The sequence below is a fragment of the Desmodus rotundus genome, chromosome 4, assembly GCF_022682495.2.
Source record: "Desmodus rotundus isolate HL8 chromosome 4, HLdesRot8A.1, whole genome shotgun sequence".
NCBI lineage: Eukaryota > Metazoa > Chordata > Mammalia > Chiroptera > Phyllostomidae > Desmodus > Desmodus rotundus.
This window is the reverse complement of record NC_071390.1, coordinates 146,603,255-146,609,291: the sequence shown is the minus strand read 5'-3', so window position 1 is coordinate 146,609,291 and position 6,037 is coordinate 146,603,255. Positions and strand designations below refer to the sequence as shown.

General features: G+C 44.4%; 1 pseudogene; it reads right to left on the bottom strand.

The window, feature by feature from the left end:
- Positions 1-1,711: 1,711 nt before the first annotated feature.
- On the bottom strand, positions 1,712-3,057 carry LOC112316789 (eukaryotic translation initiation factor 3 subunit E pseudogene; annotated as a pseudogene).
- Between the last annotated feature and the right edge of the window lie 2,980 nt (positions 3,058-6,037).

The window sequence follows — 6,037 nt, the reverse complement described above, 5'->3', positions numbered from 1 at the left end:
GAAGGCAAAAAGGAGTAAGACAAGGAGTAAGACAATGTGAGATTTGAAATAAGACTAAAAATAATATAAAAATCTAAAAAAAAACCCAAAAAATAAAAGACAGAATAGTGAGTTGGTTGGAATATAATTGAAGGAAAACAAGAAATATTAAAGGGCTATGAGAAAGAGAGAAAAAAGTAAAAAGAAAGAAAACAAAAAAGAAAGAAAGAAAGAAAGAAAGAAAGAAAGAAAGAAAGAAAGAAAGAAAGAAAGAAAGAAAGAAAGAAAGAAAAGGAAGGAAGAAAAAAGAAGGAAGAAAAAAGAAGGAAGAAAAAAGGAAAGGAAGAAAACACACGTTCTAAAGAAGAGCAAGGTGGAATTCATCTCAGCAGAGTTTGATGTTTGCCGTCTGACTTCTCGTTCTGAATCAGGGAATCAGAGGGCCCTGATTCCCTCTTGTTGCACTGATTCCTGATCTCCCTGTTTTGCTGGCCTCAGTGGAATAGGGCCCTTGGAACCAGTGTATTTTGTCTCCCTGAGAGAAGTTCAAAATGGGCTCCTGAGGCATGTCTCTCTTTCTCTTGTGGATGTGCACCCTGCAGGGGGTTCTTGAGCCTGTCCTGCCTGTTTTGCTGAGCTTCCCCATTGGTGGTACTTGCATCCTGCAGGATGTGGGGGTTGGGTACATCCTTCCCTTCCTGGAGGGTTCCATCTCCCCTGGGGGAGGTAGCTCTGTCTGGCTGTAAATAATCTCAGGTGCTCCACTCCCACCTGTCCAGTTCCCAGCCACTGCCCTCACAGCAGACACAGTCCCAAACTCTCCACTCTGCGCAGCCTTCGGCCTGCCAGCTGTGCCGGGCTAGGGCCAAGAAATACCGTCTCCGTTCACCTTTCTGATTTCTCTGCCCAGCTCAGTGGGAGCAAATTGTGTCCTCAATCCTTTCCCCTTGCTGGTAAGGCAGATGCACATGGGGTCCCTGCCCAGCATGCCTCAGCTCCCCTTTTAAAAAGTCTCTCTGGCCATTCCCACCACAGCATTGAGTCACTGTCTGGCTTTCCTCACACACACCACCTCCCCCCAAAAGCCAAAAGTCTCTCACAGTAATGTCTGCCCACAGCCTGCCTCCTCTACCCGACCCAGGTGTAGATAGACTCCCTCTCTCTGGCACTCTCCTGGTTGGAGTTTGCCATTGCACCTATGGGGGTGATGTTTGCTGTGTGTGTACGTAGCCTGGATCTCCACAACTTTGTGTATCCAAGTCACTCCCAGCCTGGATCTGGGGGTTCTCTGCCCTGGGAGGGGAGGGAGCCACAAAGCTGTGATTTTTGACTAGGTTCTCTGCAGCTACAGGCGCCAAGCACAAGTTATTTCCCTTCAACCTATAAAATCTACTTATTGCCTGTTGTGAAGTGTCTTTTGTACTCCTTGGCTTCCAAATGTCATATCAGTCAAGGTTCCGTTGAATGATCGGTTTGTCAGAAGATCAGCTAAGTATCCAAGTTGGGGGCAAGAGCAAGTGGACTCAGCTTCCACCTACTTGGCTGCCATCTTCTCTCCCTCTTTTCTTTTCTTTCCTTTTTTCTTTTCTTTTAATGAAACAGAGCCAATTTTACTCAAATTCCCCAGAACTTTTACTCAATGTGTTGTTTCTAAAATGCATGTCACCCTCTGTATAATGGTTTTTCTATTTCGCCTTTCCTTTGTAGTTTTTTCATCTTTTTTTACAGTTCTTCAGTAGAAGCCAGAGTCTTGAGTTGAGCTGTTAGGAGCATCTGACCTACTATTGTGATTAAGTTTCTTCTCAATACTCATGGCCAACATCTGGCCTCTAAATGAAAGGCTTGTGGTCTTTTCAATCCCTTGCTGATAGGGTGAGACTGCAGTGTTACCCGTAACCACATGACTAATTTAGAACCATTTTTGGCATCCAGTCTTGCATTCTTAATCAAATTTACAATCTGCCTTTCAGCTCCTCTGGAGTCACGTTCAGTTTATCTGTCACCACATTAATGCTGACACACTGGGCAATGCGACAAGAAGTCTCAAATATGAAGAGCTGGGTATTTTCAATAAAATCCCCAGGACAAACCACCAGGAAGAAGTCATTTAAAGCACAGATTCATATTGCCTCAGCTTTTGCTGAGCTCTATCAAAGTCAAAGTTTACATATAAGCCTTCAACAGACTCTGTAATTGGGTCTTTGTATGTGTAAGACTCCTGTTGAGTGACTTTGACTAGACCTTTTAGCATCTGCTGGTGCTTTTGAACATCTTTCTTAATTATGACTGCTGTAGTCATAGAGTGAAGAATATGTGGACACCTTGTCCGAACTGCATTAAGATACTGTGGGTAGTAAAGGAAAAGATCGTTTATGTCATTGTGCTCTTTGGGGTGGTCAAAAAGAACAGAGGTGGGTGAATGAGCCTGTTTGCCAAAGAGACGAGAGTGTGGCCCTCACAGAATTATCTGTGGCCCTTTCAGTTGTGTCAGGTCTTTTCACAGCTGCATCCCCATTCTGCATTCAGTTGCGGAGATCAGTTCCCCCCATCATGAACTCAAAGCATTTCTGCCTGTTCCTGGGACCAACACTCTAAAGAAGTAAAGATGTTCTGCTGCTCCAGAGTAATTCCCACTTTCATATTGGAACTTTGTAGACCTGTAGAGCATATCTAAATATGCTTGCCTGAAACCATGCTCGTCTGCCAGGTAGTCAAACAGCACCTGACTGTCCCAGGTTGACTGCATTCACCTTGTAGTTTCTGGATCTGCAAACGTGTTCCCAATTGGTTCTGTTTCTGCCTGAAGCTGTTTCAGTTGTGCAACAACTGCAGTTCTTTTTTCTCTCAAAGCATGAGGAATATCATCAGCATAAAGGTTTTTGTATACACCCATAGCACAGTCTACCATGTTCGTATCACTAAGAAGACCCAATTTTCCTTGTAATAATTATTTTTCATTATACATCCTTTTACAGAGAGAAACTCAAGTGATGGAAAGACTAGATACCCATCCAAGAAGTGTGCAGTGTGAGTGGTCAAGTCGTACTCCACCTTCTTGCCAAGGAAAAGGAGAGCCATTGTTTCTCAAGTTAATCACTTCAATCGCCTAAAAATTTCTTGAGGATGTATATTTAGCTAAATTAAATGTTTAAAAATTTTGCAATTCCTTCACGAAATTGGAAACACCAGCTAAGCCACACCAAGTCTGGGCAAGGGCATTATGTAGGCAAGCCCCTGGTCCCATGGATCTGCATCCTTTTCCTCCAGGCCTGCGGTGAGATTTCCCCAAGCTGAGTGAAGGAGAGTGTTTGGAAGTCACATTGTGTAGGGCATAGCCTCTTCACTTCCCCATGAGAAGGGTCTGCCAGAGCTTGTCTGCCTACTGTCTTTCCTTTTAGTCACATCTTCCTCCAGTACATAGGAGATTGGGGCCTGAGGGTTTTTCCACGGCTTTCTTAACTAAAATTTTTAAAAGATTTTATTATTTTTACTTTCAGAGAGAGAGAAAGAGAGACAGAGAGAGAAACATTTATGGGTTGCCTCTCATACACCCCAACCAGGGACCAAATCTGCAACCCAGGCATGTGCCCTGACCAGGAATCAAACTGGTAACCTTTTGCTTTGCAGAACACCCCCCCAACCAGCTCAGCCACACCAGTCGGGGGGAGCTCAGCTTTTGTAGCTTGCACGTGTAAGTGAAATCACACAGTGTTTGTCTTTCACTAATTTCACTTAGCAGGACTTCCAGGTTCATCTTTGTTGTCACAAATGACAGGACTTCCTTTTTATGGCTGAATATTATTCCATTTTATGTATACCACATCTTTTTTATCCACTGACCCATTGATGACCTTTAAGTACTGCCCATATTTTGCTATTGTGAATAATACTGCAATGAACACAATGCTGCAAGGGGTGCAGATATATCTTTAAGATAGTGATTTCATTTCCTTCAGACATGCAACCAAAGTGAGATCTCTGAATTATATAGTTAAAAAAAAAAAAAAAATTGAAGAGAACCAAGATGGCGGCGTAGGTAGACACACTGCGCCTCCTCGCACAACCAGAACTGACAGAAAATCGAACAGCAAGGAAGTCCGACACCAAGGAAATAAAAAATAAACATTCATCCAGATCGGTAGGAGGGGCAGAGACGGGCAGCCAGGGCGGAGAGGACTCGCGTTGCCGTGGCGGGACCGAGACTGGCAGAGTGTGGGATGAACAGGGCAGGCAGTCTGACCACTAGCAGACCCTACAGTCCCACATTTGCGCACAGATAAACTGAGAGGGCCAGACTCAGAGTGGAGGAGAACGGGGCAGGCAGAGAGGTGGGTAGCACCCTGCGGCCCCACATTCACGCACAGATAAACCGGACAAACGGCGGGGAGCAAAGCAGACCTAGCAACCCAGAGCTCCAGCGCGGGGAAATAAAGCCTCAAACCTCTGATTGAAAACGCCCATGGGGGTTGGGGCAGCAGCAGGAGAGACTCCCAGCCTCACAGGAGAGGTCATTGGAGAGACCCACAGGGGCCTACAGCATGCACAAGCCCACCCACTCGGGAACCAGCACCATAGGGGCCCAGTTTGATTGTGGGTATCGGAGTGAAAGATTGAAATCTGGAGGAGAGTGGAGCAGGCGCCATTGCTCCCTCTCGGCCCCTCCCCCACGTACAGTGTCACAGCGCAGCGACCAGCGTTACACCGCCAGCGGGAACACCTACGGCTCCGCCCCTTACAGTAACAGACACGCCAAGACAAAAAAAAAAAAAAAAAAAAAAAAAAAGGCCCAAATGACAGAACACTTCAAAGCTCCACAAAAAATACAACTAAGCAAGGAAGGGATAGCCAACCTATCGGATGCACAGTTCAAAACACTGGTTATCAAGACGCTCACAGAATTGGTTGAATCTGTTCGAAAACCAGATGAAAAAATGAAGCCTATGCTAAGAGAAACAAAGGAAAATGTACAGGAAACCAATAGTGAGGCGAAGGAAACTGGGACTCAAATCAACGGTGTGGACCAGAAGGAAGAAACATCCAACCAGAAAATAATGAAGAAACAAGAATTTGGAAAAATGAGGAGAGGCTTAGGAACCTCCAGGACATCTTGAAACGTTCCAACATCTGAATTCTAGGGGTGCCAGAAGGAGAAGAGGAAGAACAAAAAATTGAAAACTTATTTGAACAAATAATGAAGGAGAACTTCCCCAGTCTGGCAAAGGAAATAGACTTCCAGAAGTCCAGGAAGCTCAGAGAGTCCCAAAGAAGCTGGACCCAAGGAGGAACACACCAAGGCATATCATAATTACATTACCCAAGATGAAAGAGAAGGAGAGAATCTTAGAAGCAGCAAGAGAAAAGGAGACAGTTACCTACAAAGGTCTTCCCATAAGACTGTCAGCTGATTTCTCCAAAGAGACCTTACAGGCAAGAAGGTACTGGCAAGAAGTATTCCAAGTCATGAAAGGCAAGGACCTACATCCAAGATTACTGTATCCAGCAAAGCTATCATTTAGAATGGAAGGGAAGATCAAGTGCTTCTCAGATAAGGTCAAGTTAAAGAAGTTCATCACCACCAAGCCCTTATTATATGAAATGTTAAAGGGAGTTACCTAAGAAAAAGAAGATCAAAAATAGGAACAGTAAAAATGACAGCAAACTCACAGTTATTAATGACCACACCTAAAACAAAAACAAGAGCAAACGAGGCAAACAACTAGAACAGGAACAGAACCATAGAGATGGAGATCACATGGAGGGTTGTCAATAGGGGAGTGGGAGGGGGAGAGGGGGGGAAAGGTACAGAGAATAAGTAGCATAGATGATAGGTGGAAAATAGACAGGGGGAGAGTAAGAATAGTATAGGAAATGTAGAAGCCAAAGAACTTATAAGTATGACCCATGGACATGAACTATAGGGGGGGAATGTGGGAGGGAGGGGGTGGGCAGGATGGAGTGGAGTGAGGGGGGGATGGGACAACTGTAATAGTATAATCAATAAATATATTTAAAGAAAAATAAAAATAAATAAGAAACAAAAAAAATAAAAAGTTTTTGA